This window comes from Colias croceus, chromosome 6 (genome assembly GCF_905220415.1).
Source record: "Colias croceus chromosome 6, ilColCroc2.1".
NCBI classification, from domain to species: Eukaryota; Metazoa; Arthropoda; class Insecta; order Lepidoptera; family Pieridae; genus Colias; species Colias croceus.
In genome coordinates, this window is record NC_059542.1 from 3,796,206 (window position 1) to 3,810,932 (window position 14,727).

The 14,727-nt window shown below is 34.3% G+C and overlaps 1 protein-coding gene across 2 annotated transcripts in view; it reads right to left on the reverse strand.

The window, feature by feature from the left end:
* Positions 1 to 14,727, reverse strand: part of LOC123692404 (bifunctional heparan sulfate N-deacetylase/N-sulfotransferase) — a 127,581-nt gene that overhangs the window by 53,467 nt on the left and 59,387 nt on the right. The window lies entirely within an intron of this gene.

Sequence of the window (14,727 nt, forward strand, 5' to 3'; positions counted from 1 at the left end):
TATTCCTTGAAGTACTAGGATGGTTCTTATGCAGAGTAAACGTAAATATGTCCCATGGGCGAAACCGGGGCGGACCGCTAGCAGGCAATAATTAATAAAGAATATAGGTAAATTTATCAAACTTTCAGACAAAATAGTACACCGAATATAATATAAACAACAACAATAAACCTTCAAGATATACCCATATAAAATTAAATTCCATGAGACCATTAAAAGCTTCCCAGGAGAATTTAAGTTATAACTAGTGGCCTAGTTATAACTATAATAAACAAATTTTCAGAAACACCGCTTCTTGAATAAGATATGTATTGCGTAATTGTAATAGTAATTAAACTTTCCGCAAATTGATTACTAAGTAATCTTCCAAAACGAAATTTTGATGGAAATCAATCAAAGACTGCCAAAGTTAACGCTACGATTCAACTTGAAGCCACATCAAAGAGCCATTACGGTTAATCTGAATAACGCTGGAATAAATAAAAGGTGGAATTTATGAAAATATTTATCCATAGGCAGGTCGAGTTGTGGCCTCTTTGCTTTAATGAAAGGCCCGTCCGGTCCGTCCCGGAGAAACTTTAACGACGAGCGGAAAAAGAATTACTCAGCCAAGGCAGTTCTTATTAACTTTCTGACGATGTGGTTACGCCTGAATAGACGAATGGGAGTGCAGTGTAAATTAACCTTAATTAGTGTCGGACGAGATACTTTTTCACGGCTTGAGTTAACTGGGTCAAGTTTATATATTCGTTAAGCTGTTAAGAGATAAGACTATTTTATGCGACCTTTGCTTTCTAAACTCAGCTTGAAGAGCTCTTGGTAGATATGTAAACACCGTTACTATTAAGGTTACGGAAGGAAGGCATCGATCTAAAGCTCTAATTACGTGTCACTCATGCGCCAACTCTTTCCTAGTGTGTACCATGAAGAGCAATTCACTTAAGAGAAATGTAATATGTACATTTTAACTATAAAAAACGTTCTAAGCAGTTCTTTTTAGCCGGCTGGCTTCTGATGAAACACGTTTTAAAGGATTCGTGATTTTCTGAATGGAGCTTAATCAGAGTATTTTTTTAATTTATGTGTAAGTTCTATGATGTGATTTATATAAAAGTTAAATTAAAGTATGAATTTCAGGGAACAGTCTTAAACATAAATCTTGATAAAACTTGTAACTTTCTCAGGATTCTAACGAAAAAGAAAACTGCAAAATAACAATATATTAAAAACGGGTAATCCTAATGCCTAAAAGGAATAAACGAAGCAGCTTCCATTAATTAGCCAGAACACAAGTTTTGCTATAAATTAAACGAGTCCGCCAAACTTGCCGCCCTCTCTCTTCTTGGCGGTGTAAATTTAAGGCGATAAAATAAAATATTATCGTCCTAGCTACACGACATCCTCCCTAATTAAATAAAATCACGTTATAAATTACACTGAAATATTTGCCTCCTCTAATTTAGCCATGAGCTGGCAAACAAGGGGCGACGAGGATGTTCGCCAAAGTTAAACACATTTTAGTCTTTCATGAAGCCATGATTTGTTTATTCGATAAAATGTTACTTTGTTTCATTTGTTTTCTTTTTCGTATTTAACATAAATTGCTTTACTTCGTTCAATTTAATCGTGTACTATTTAATTTATTAATAATGATTACATCAGAAAATATCTTAGTAATTAACTTGATCTAGCTTGCGATTCAAATTCCTTTCGTGCAAATAGTTATTATAAAAGAGGTCAGTTATTTAAGGATTTATTGTTGAGAATTGACAATTTGACAACGTATTTAACAAAAACGCCCAGCAAAAACTTACCAGAAATTTTCCAATAAGAAATATTCTAAGAAAAATATTATTCTTCGAAACATTGCCAAATGATTATAGTTTCCAGAAGTGTAGTAACCTTGACAAAACAATAAATATGCGATTATTATGTGAAGGTCGATAACCCCGCTTGATACGATGATCTACGTAACTTTAGTTCAACGAGGCAAAAACAAAAAATAAGTCAAACAAAGCTATTACGAATGAATTAAATGTTGCTTTTTTTCCAATTAGATTGTTCCGAATTATTTATAAACGATCTAAATTATTTTCTCGGCGTTATTAGAAACTTTGATTGATTAAGTATCCATACCTTGCCCTTTATACGTCACAAACTATCTGCCTCCTGCTTGTTCCAAAGTAGGCAACAAAGCCAGTTAAATCCGTTACTAGTTACGGAAGATTATACGAGAAGTTTTTACTTAACGTTGGCCGACTTAAGGGTCCGTGTACCCTTCTCAAGAATAACAAATAGCGAAGTTCTATTTTACTCAACGTACATTTCACAATATCATAATTAACGAAAATGTATTCCATTTTTATGATACTTTACGAAATTGGCAAGCTTTACCGGCTGTCAAACAATTCAACAATGGGGCGAAGGAAAGTCCACAACTCCTGTCAAAGCGCCACTATTCAGAAACTTTGTACAAAACTCGTTGCGACATTTCCAATTTTCACCGAGAATTATTCAAATATGCGTAGGTACTGCGCGCTGGAAGTGCTACTCGCGGTTTAACATAATATTGTATTTAATTATGACGGAACACGAATTACTTATACGACCGTCGGATATCTTGCGAAACAGTTCTCTGTCATATATTGCAGGTATTGAGATATTAAAGTGTGGAATTAATATCCATGTAACTGATACACTTGTTGTAACCGATATTGCTAATAATAATTAATCGAACAAAATCTATTCTATTTAAAGATGTCTTAGAACAGATTAGATAAACTGTTTCGTTAACCGCTTTAAATAGAAACTCACGACAATAAGTGACGCAACAAAATATAAATAACATGAAATTTTTATAAATGTTTATCTTATAAACTCGTGTTGTTAGATGGACGATAAAAGGACGTTGATAGATTGTAGGAAGGAAACACGGAAGCATTTTAAATTCTAAATGGGAGCAAATCGTATTGTATTGAGAGTTCCGTGAGCTATTTATATGTTAATTAAAGTATACAAGTTAGTTTTACAATGCTAGAAACAAATTCTTTTACCATCCTAAATGCAAAGAAAAAAAATCTATATTTTGGAAATACATTCAAATAATTCCGAATGTATTTTCCATAACACGTGACCACCGGCAATTTTCCGATTCTTGTCATTATGAGAACATGAGGTGAATGTTGAATTTGCAAATCAGCTATTCAATATGTGCGTGTTATTTAAGCACATATTATTTCAAGGCATGCCATTCACAATGGCGGACTAATCCCGTCGCGGGTATTATGCGATCTGCCCAAGGCCGATAATTTCAAATTATTATTAATTTCCAAAAGCAACGTGTTTGTTTGTTCACGATAGTTAGCAAGTAAATTGGATTCTGTGCGAATGACGCATATTTAAGCGAGAGTAATTAATTATGATCGAACATATTTTACGTCATTTTAATTTCATATGCCATAGCGAATTTATATTTCAAATTTGGCGTGGCGCTTCGCATTGTATGCGTGAACTGATCAAGATGTTAAGTAGGTAATCAGTCATACCATAATTGAATAATGTGATTGATCACGCGACTGTAATTATTTCTTTGATAATAAAGATGAATTTGTGTTTCACGATGCAGATGCTTAGCATAAGATATTTCTGACGTCAACTTATATCCAAAATAATTTGAAACTTGGAGCGAATATGTGAATTGTTAGAAAAAAACATTTACATTTTCCTTCGATTTATACGTAAAGAAAATCGGCTGTGTTAGCGCGTTTCTGCACTCACGCAAGATACACAATATGCCAGTCATATTGATGGAAATCAAGGGAACGAATAAAACCTTTGTTACTGCGAATCGATCCGACCGAAGCCAATTTAAGCGTTACGAAAGCTTCAGAATTCAGATATTCGCATATTTCTGCGTTCACAAAAATATGGTGCTATATATCATGCAATTACCAATTACGGTAACGATGGATAGCAAAATTTCAGTGCAATTTGGGTTTCCCTCCGTCAATCTACATTAAACCAGAAGCGTGCAGTACAGGAGCAATGAATCAATCATGTGTGCAAATGAGATTCGTTTAAATGTTGCTGCTCTACAAAATTTTTTAAGTGAGCGAACGTGTGTTACCTGATGGTGAGCGACAAACTTTATAACCATTTCACGAACGATAATTAGTTTACGAATCTGCTACGAAGGCATCTTGTATATGGTAATGCTCGCAAAAATATAAGAAGAATAATATTCACTGTTTTAGTTTATCGAGGTCTGTAACGTTCAACTATGAACTAGTAAGAGTTGATCCACGTTGAGCTTTGAATTGAATGAGCGTTAAAAGAAATGGCAGAAAAATCTTAATGAAAATGTTTTATTGAATGAATTGGGTTTCCCTTGGATAAAACAACATAATGAAAGCTGCAGCCAAGACTCACAGTGGTATTTGTTACATTCTAATACATTTTATATTAAATGAATGAATAAAAGCATTGTAATAACAAGAAAGGAGACGATTGATGGTGTTTGTTACTCATACTGGCGTATACTAATATAATACCTACTAACTAGTTTATCTTCTCCAATTTTAAAGTATAACAAAAGAAAAAAAAAATGAATGAATGAATGAATGAATGAATGAATGAATGAATGAATGAAAAATACTTTATTGTACACCTTATAGAATACATTTTATAAACTTAAAAATATAATATAACAATGTACAGTAGGCGGCCTTATCGCTGGCAGCGATCTCTACCAGGCAACCCAGAAAAGACGAGGAAAATAAATGAGTCAATAACATGGTGGTGCAAAATAAATAAAAGTGCCAGAATAATAAGTTTATTGTATATATACTATACCTACATATATGCAGCTTACATTATAATATACATACACAAATAATAAAAAAGAAAAACATATTACTATATACACATATAAGATAATATATAAGAATACATACTTAAATATATACATACATACATACACATATATATTACATACATACATATTTTTTTAAGCATATATTATAAATAAATCGACAGAGTTAACACCTAGCCTGTGACAGAGATAAATAATAGTTTCTAACTTTCTTTTTGAAAATAAAAATCGATTGAGCTCGTTTTATTTCTTCGGGTAAAGAATTCCATAGGTTAATAACGGTGACAGTGTAGGAGGAATGGAAGAAGTTGGAACGGTGAGAAGGAATACTTAAGGTTAAAAGGTTGGAGGAACGGAGAGTGAGGGAATGCTCGTTGAGGAATTTGAAATTGTCTTTAAGATAGGAAGGGGTCTTAGGATCAAACAAAATACCGTATAACGAATGCAACATATGAGCATACCGGCGGAAACGTATAGGAAGCCATTCAAGTTTTTTGCGGAATTTGGAAACGTGGTCGTATTTCCGGAGACCAAATACGAACCGAATGCAAAGATTTTGAAGGCGGTCTAGAGAATCGAGTTGTAACTCGGTTAAATCAGGGTAACAGGAGTCGGCGTAGTCAAGGATGGGAAAGAGTAAGGTCTCTGCAAGCGAAATCCTAGTTGCTATGGGCAGGAAATTGCGCAGCCTGCGTATCGATCCTGCAGCGCCAAACAACTTCTTACGTACAACTTCAAGTTGAACCTTCCAGGTCATATTTGTGTCAAAATGAATGCCAAGATTTTTGACAGAGTTACTGAAAGGTATCACAGTTCCATCCAGAGTAATCTTCGGAACGGTGCTCCAGTCAATCTTATTTGTCAGTTTAGAGCTGCCAATAATTATAGTTTGCGTTTTTGCTGGGTTTACTAACAGGCCAAAGTTATTAGACCACTGAGAGATATTTGCCAAATCGTTATTAATCTGCTCAATAGCTTCTGGAAGTTGAGGAAGTGAAGCATGTGTATAAATCTGCAAATCATCAGCATACATATGGTAGGGAGAAGATAAATTGTCTGAAATAGAATTGATAAAAATAGAAAAAAGGATTGGAGACAACACGCTACCTTGAGGAACGCCGATAGAGATATTACACCATGTTGACAAGTGATCGTCAATTTTGATCCTCTGTCGACGCCCCTGGAGATAACTCCGAAACCATTCAATTACTGCTGGAGATATGTTAAGAGAACCAAGCAAACTCAGTAATATGTCATGATCGACGGTATTAAATGCGTTACTGAAATCTAACAGTGTGAGTAAAGTGAGTTGCTTGTGATCCATTGCATAACGAATATCATCAGTAATTTTAATTAGAGCAGAAGTCGTGCTATGACCGGGACGGAATCCGGATTGGAAAGGATTAAACAAGTTATGTTTATTTAAAAATGAACATAATTGTTGTTGGACAAGTCGTTCAAGGATTTTAGAAAGGAAGGGTAGGACACAGATGGGACGAAAATCGGAAAACATGGATGGATTGGATTTTTTAGGTAGAGGAATAACAAATGCTTCTTTCCAGGCCATAGGAAACTCGTGAGAGGATAAGGATACATTGAGAATATGAGTTAACACTGGAGCAATTATATCAAGGATTGGAATAATCATATCACGACCAATGCTGTCATTACCGACGGCTTTCGATGAAATAGACATAATGTTCTTCTTAACATCACAGACAGTAAATTGTTTGAAAGAAAACGGAGGAAAATTTGGAGCTGGTTTAGTAGAAAGATAATCTAAAGTACTTTTCTTATTGTTTGCATCAAGAGCAAAGGAAGTTTTTGAAAAATGACAGTTTAATAAGTCGATATTAAGGTTAACAGGCAGAGAATTTTGAGATGTTTTACCAACTCCAAGAGTTTTAAGAAACTTCCATACCTTTGTTGGATCGCCGTTTTCGATCGTTTTATGAATGTAGCGTTGTTGTGCATCCCTACACATAGTATTACAGCGGTTACGAATAGATTTAAATTTCTCCTTGTTAATCTCCGAGTTGTCCACTTTCAGTTTCGCCTTTGCTCGATTTTTCCTGTTCAGAGCCGTTTTTAATTCCTGCGTCAGCCATGGTGCTGGTAAATGTTTTAGTTTGACTGGCCTTAATGGAGCATGTTTGTCATAGAGTTGGATCAAAAAGGAGTATAATACATCAACTTTTTCGTCAATCGATTGTAGATCAAAAATGCTAGGCCAATCTACTTTTTCGGCATCCGCACAGAGCAATTCCCTATCCACACCCGCCAGGTTCCGTTGCATCAGGATTTTGGGTTTTTGTTTTGGGGGACGGATGTTGTATGACAGGAACAAGAGGTCGTGATAGGAAAAGCCTTCGGCAGGATGCTGACCGGATTTCAATAAATGATCTGGAGAGGATATCATGATAAGGTCAAGTAAGGAAGGGGGACAGTTTGGGAAATGATGTGTAGGATTTAATGGCGGGATGTGCAGGTTATAGGAATTTACAATGGAAAGGAGTTGTCTAGAACGATGATCGCCTCTAAGAAGACAAGTGTTGAAGTCGCCCATTATAATTATGTGCTCGTAGGAAGGCGAGAATCTCTCGAGGATTTGGTCAAAGGAAGGAAAAAAATTTACGGTAAGATCAGGACTATAAAATACGGCAAGAAGGATTTTGGTATGGGCAAGGGAAACTTCTAGGAGTAAATGTTCAGCTTCATTGCTAGGAGGGGGTTGGGGTGAAGAACTAATAATCGAGAAAGGTAAATGGGATCGTAAGTAGATGGCGACACCACCACCGCCTCTACCAAGGCGATCATTTCTAATGAGATGGAAACCGGGAAGGGAGTAGGAGGTAGACGGCAGACAGGGTTTAAGCCAGGATTCAGAGACGAGGATAGCATGTAGGTTGGGACAGTCAAAGGAAGCTAATAAATCGGGATAGTGTGCCGGTATACTCTGTGCGTTGATATGAACGGCATTAAAGGATTTTATGGAATCGGAAAAGTGTGTGGAGAGTACAGATTGCAAGGATACAGAAGAGGTGCTGTGAAAACTGTCATCGCTAGGGTTGGAATTAGAAGACGTTAAAGAACAATAACTATCGCTACTACCTATGCTATTGTTTAAAGACATAATATGCTTATAGTAAATCTAATAATATATAATAATATAAATATATATAATATGATATTCAATAAATATATGGATATATAATAAAAAATAACAGCTAAAAACAAAATTTATAGTTTGCACCCACCAGCGTATTGATTTACAATATATAATATGTATAGTAGTTAATTAAAAGAATATAAAAAAAAACAGTCAAAATTGCCAGGTATCAAAATTATTATGAAAACACAAAACACAAAGATACTATAGTCTATGGCTCACGACAATTCAATAGTGACATTTGACAGTTTGACATTTGACACTTCTATAAGTTAAAAAATTACCTTATGTAAATACATTATATAATTGAATTAAAAAGTACAAATTGTGAGGTATTTATAGAAAGATAGTCGATAGTCGATAAATCAAAGGTTAACATAAAGAATCACTAATCGGAAAGCTAAAAAGGATACAATAACTATTGATATTATACTAAAAAACGATTAAGGCAAAGCAACAAGTGAAGATACATTAAAATAATTAGTGAAACAAGTAACACTCGTCAATTTACTTTGTTTTTTGATACCTCTTGGTTCTTGCAGTAGGGTTTCCTTTAGTATCTTTTTGTGGAATGGCACTGACACTAGCAATACCCGATGATGGTGCAGTTGGGGCAGAGGGAATACCTCCCAGATCAGCGAGACAACTTATCCGGTGCTTAGAACCATCGGTTGAAATCACGAATATGTATCCATCCCGGGTCCAACATTGAGAAACCCCAAAGCGTTCCCTGGCAGCCATAAATGTATCGTGACGTCCCTTCGTTAAAAATTCTGAAATGGTTATTCCAGTTTTCTTTAAACGAGACTTAGCAGCCCAGACGCTATCACGTGTTCGGATATCATGGAACTTCACAACTATGGGTCTTGGTTTATCTTCCCTTACTCGACCAAATCTATGGCAGCGGCTAATGGAGTCCTTAGTAACATTTGGAATGTTAAGTTTATCAGAGATAATATTGCTAATAGCGACAGATACATCCTCGGTATTATTCTCAGTGACACCATGTAGAAGCAACATCTTTCTCCTGGAACGCATCTCCTGTTGTTCGTACAGCTTGGATAAGAGTTCTACTTGAGATTGCAGAGATTGTAGGGATGAGATAACGAATTCACGAAATGCATCAAACTCAGCGGCCAGTCTGGAGGTAGGACTTGAGGATGCTGGAGGAACAGGATTAGAAGTGAGCTCCCGTTGGAATTCTGCCATCTTTTTATTGAAATGAGCAGTCATTTCTTCCATAGTGTGTTTCAGTGAGTCCATGGTGTTGACAATCTTGTGCAGTGATTAATTAACTAATATATTGGAGATTATTTAAGGATATGCTGGTAGGCACTTTTGAATTATTAAATCATATGTAAATTTGTAGATATAATAATAGAAAAATTACTTTAAAAATAAAAATATTTTGAGAGCGCAAAAAAACACGTGTTCGTTTATTTGCACCTGTTGCACCAAAAATGTTGTGTGGTTTTATGAAACTACGGTAAAAGTGAAACTTTTTTTCACACTATAGACATTTAACTAAAAATTATCGTATTTGTACGATAATTATCGTACGTATCGTGCGTCACGCGACATGCGCTACACAGACCAAAAAGTTTGAGACGATGTAATAAAAGTTTAATTTGAGATATGTAAAGCTTATTTTTGTAAAAACTTATGTACAAAGTGTTTTTTTTTTCCATTACGTATAGAAATACCTAAAACCAAATTGTTTCATACTTTCTATAGCAATCACAGTAAGAAGAACTTTGGTACACTGATTCCACGCCTACAGTATATGAAATTCTTAACAAATGACTTATGAATATGAAATACAATTACCGTAACTTCTAGTGGCGCTTCAGCCCCCGAGTGACGTGAACACGTAACGAGCGACATAACTTTCGCCTGTTGCCGGAAGAATAAACAGACGCGCGACGTTTTATTGGTCGAGACGGTACACAGAACGCAAAAATATAAGCAAAGCATATACCGAGTTGTGTGCTACTTTTGTTTACTTTTTATATCCTTCGCTAAACAAATGAACTTGTAGAAGAAGTAACGTTTATTATGATTATCTGTGAGATAGAAAAAAGGGTTGGATATTTATTGCCCGTTTTTATCTGTTTTTTAATAAAAAAACGAAGTATTGCACTTAAAATAACAACGATTGTGTAGAATTAGTTGCAAGACACCGGGATTATCATTAACTGCAGTGATTGTGCCATATTAATACTAAAAACATCGATCGATCATTGATCAAAATAAACGCCAACGTATTTGATCTACCATCCAAATTCCACCAAGACAATTGAAGGAGAAAAGGTGAATGACACTAAATAGAAGAATCAACCAACGAAGAAAGGTAAATAAACGCAGAAAGTGATTACTCTGGACAATCTTCATAAGTTCCTTATAAGTTCTAACCTCAAACAAAAAGTGAAAGTCATTACAAATTACCGACTTTAATACAACGACACCTACCGGTGAGTGGCAATATTTTTCAAAAACTCCTACAATAACATCTTAATTTAATTTAGCCACCCATCAACAGAGGTCAGCATAGTTTATTTTCTGTAACAGATTAAAAACAAAGTTTGCAATATTATCTACGGTAGCATATTATCTATGTCAAGTTTGACTATGGAAGCAATTATGTCAGCACTTATCAAAATTCAAAATGAATTAGACGAACAAAAGAAAACGATTTTTAAAAACGGGAAAGATGTTACAGAAAATGTTACAAAAAATATTAATATCATTTTAGAAGAAAAATTTAAAGATTGGGAAGAAAAATATAACCATCTCAAAGATAAAGTTGAAAACAAAGAAAAAAGGATTTATTTTCTGGAAAAATGTGCAAGACAAAGAAACATCATACTCTTTGGTCTACAAGAAGAAGAATCATCTTACTCGGATTTGGAGAATATTTTTATTGGCTTCATAGAAAAACATTTTGGTATAAAGTTAGAAATACGAGATATACAAGAAATATTGCGATTAGGAAAAAAAGGAAAAGGACCTAGACCCGTAAAAGTAACTTTTATAACCCTTGGTAGAAAGATAGAAATATTCAAGCAAAAAAGAAAATTAGACAACACCGAGTACTACATCAAAGAGGACTACCCAAAGTATGTTTTAGAAAAGAGAAAAGAGCTACAGGAAAGAATTAAAATAGAAAAAGAAAAAGGAAATAAAGCTGTCATTAAATACGACAAACTCATTATACTCCACAACAAGTCGGAAACATATAATAACAAAAAAAGAATGTTCTCTACTTCACCAGAAACTAATACATCAAATCCTCATAAAATAACAGATAGAAGACCACAAGAGACACGAAATATTAAACAAAAAACACACTGTGCATTGCAAAGGTCAGCTAGTACAGAGGGAGTTCTTAAGCCTAGTATGCTAAATTATTTAGTAAGTAAAAATACGAATAGCCCATCAAACCAGCAAGATAACCATGACCAAAACAATGATTAACAACCAGCGCCTCCTCCTATCGTAAGTAAAACAAAAACTTATAACACAAAAACAAATAAACGAAGTCCCCCAATACGGCCGGTCACCGCGGGGGTCAAAGACCACAACCCTCCACTCCATCCAATACATATATGTACATACAACGCTCGATCACTACTATCATATGAAAGGCTACTAGAGTTCAAACACGCCATATCAACTATTAAATATGATATCATTGGTCTATCAGAAATTAGACGTACAGGCTATAATATAGAAGAAACTGAAGACCATATATTCTGCCACTTTGGCGAAACTAAAGGCAAATACGGTGTAGGATTCCTCATAAAAAAACACCTAAAAAATAACATAGAATGCTTTACTGCAAAAAATGAAAGGATATGCACACTACACTTAAATTATAATAATACAGCTCTATCCATTATCCAAGTCTATGCACCGACTTCAGAAGCTACCGATCAAGAAATAAAAGAATTCTATGAACAATTACAAGAAACTCTTATACCATGCAGCAAAAATGTTATAATCTTAGGAGACTTTAATGCCAGAGTTGGTCAAAAAATTAAAGGCGAAGACAGAATTTTGGGAAACTCATGCTTTGGAAAAAGAGACAAGAGAGGAACAACTCTAATCCAATTCTGCTGGGAAAATAATCTTTTCATTATCAATAGCCTATTTGAGAAGAAAAATAAGAACCTCTGGACATGGCTTTCTCCATGTAAAAAGAGAAGTCAGATAGATTACATTTTATCAAACATTAAAAGCAAATTTACAAACTTTGAAACAATAAACTTATCATTCCCGAGTGACCATCGACTTTTGAGAAGCACTTTATTGCTGACTAAGAAAAAAAAATCTAGAACAACATATAAAGGTAATAAATTTTCACTACAAACTAAAGAACTACAAGAGAAATACATTGAAGCATTAAAATCTAATTTAAATAATATAAACCCACAGGAGAATGACGGAATAGAGAAGTATTATGATAAAATAAAGCAAGCTATTGATAAAAGTTTAAAATCTATAAGTAATGAAAACAAAAATACAAAAAACCACTTTATTATTTCAGACACAACCAAAGACCTGATAAAAAGAAGAAATGAGTTGGTGAACAAAAAACAACTAACATCAGAAGAGAAACAAGAAAGAAGTTTCTTATTTAAAAACATTCATAAAATTATTAGAAAGGAATACCAGGATCATAGGCTTACTAAGATTAAAAAACATCTGAACACATCAAGAAGTGTGAAAAAGAGTTTAAAAGAATTGGCAACAACCAAAAAATGGATACCTTCATTGAATAAAAAGCATGACAACAAAAATACATTTTGTAGGAATGAAATATTAAAAGAAGCCACCGAGTTTTATAAAGACCTCTACACTTGCAAAACAACATCTATAATAGAAACACCCCTTACAACTAATAATAAAAAACTACCTAGGTTCACCGCACAAGAAATTTCCTTAAGAATAAAGAAACTAAAGAATGAAAAAAGCATGGGTCCTGACAACATCCCGAATGAAGCCATTTCAACAGGTATAACTCTACTAACACATCCCTTAACCAAGCTGTTCAATAAAATCCTCGATGAAAGGAAAATTCCAACTGAATGGGCAAAATCGGACATAATACTACTCTACAAAAAAGGGGATCCTAACGACCTTGGTAACTACCGACCAATCAGCCTACAATCAAACCTCTACAAACTGTTCGCCTCTTGCCTTGATAAACGCCTTGAAAAATACACCGAAGAATTTCAACCCGTAGAACAAGCAGGCTTCAGAAGCAAATATTCAACTATAGATCACATACACTCACTGGAACTCATTATAGAGAAATACTTAGAAATGCATCGCCCGCTTTACCTAGCTTTCATTGATTATGCTAAAGCATTTGACTCAATATCTCATAGTAGCATGTGGAGTGCTTTACAAGAGTGTGATGTACCAACAGAAACCATAGAGCTCATTCAGGACATATATATGAAAAGTAAAAGTAAAATAATATTAGATAGAACAGGCACAGAAATTGATATATGTAGAGGCGTCCGTCAAGGTGACCCACTCTCACCCAGAATATTTATTAGCGTTTTACAAAATATAATGAAGACACTAAAGTGGGAAACCAAAGGCATAAACATCAACGGTCAATTTCTTAGCAACTTAAGATTTGCCGATGACATTGTACTCTTTGCAGAAAGCTCATCTAAACTAGAATCAATGATAAATGAAATTAACTACATCAGTAATGAAATTGGGCTAGAACTAAATACAACAAAAACTAAAATAATGACAAACAGCACTAAGATACCAATACACATTAAAAATGTTTTATTAGAATATGTACCAGAATACATATATCTTGGCAAACGGGTATCATTTTCAAGTTCAAGACATCAGGATGAGCTAATGAGACGTGTGAATATGTCTTGGAATAGATTTTGGAGTATGAAAGAAATTCTAAAATCCAATATTCCAATCAAGATGAAAAAAATTGTGCTGGATTCGTGTATCCTGCCGTCCCTCGCATATGGGTCCCAAACATGGATTTTTAACAAAAAAACGACTGAAAAGATTCAGACAACCCAAAGAGCCATGGAACGGAGTATCCTAAATTTAAAAATAAAACATAAAAAAAGAAACACAGATATAAGAAAAACAACAAATGTGATTGACGCTCTGGAACAATGTAAAAAACTAAAATGGAAGTGGGCCGGACATATCGCTCGAATGAAGGCTGACAGGTGGGCCAAAAGAGTAACGGTATGGAAGGGACCCAGTGGTAAGAGAAACCGTGGCAGGCCGGCTGAGAGATGGCTAGACGAAATTCTGAAACTAGCTGGAGAAAATTGGATGAAAAAAGCAAATGACAGACTAGAATGGAGAAAACAGGAGGAGGCCTTTACTCTTAAGAGGTCCTTAATAAAGATTGATTAATTAGTTAAGCATTTCAATAAGAATTTAATAATAATATAAAAAACTATGTATTTACTGTTTAACTTAGAATAATTTACTTGAACAAATAATATAAAAAACTATGAACTACTGTTTAACTTAGAATAATTTACTTGAACAAATAATATAAAAAACTATGTATTTACTGTTTAACTTAGAATAATTTACTTGAACAAATAATATAAAAAACTATGAACTACTGTTTAACTTAGAATAATTTACTTGAACAAATAATATAAAAAACTATGTATTTACT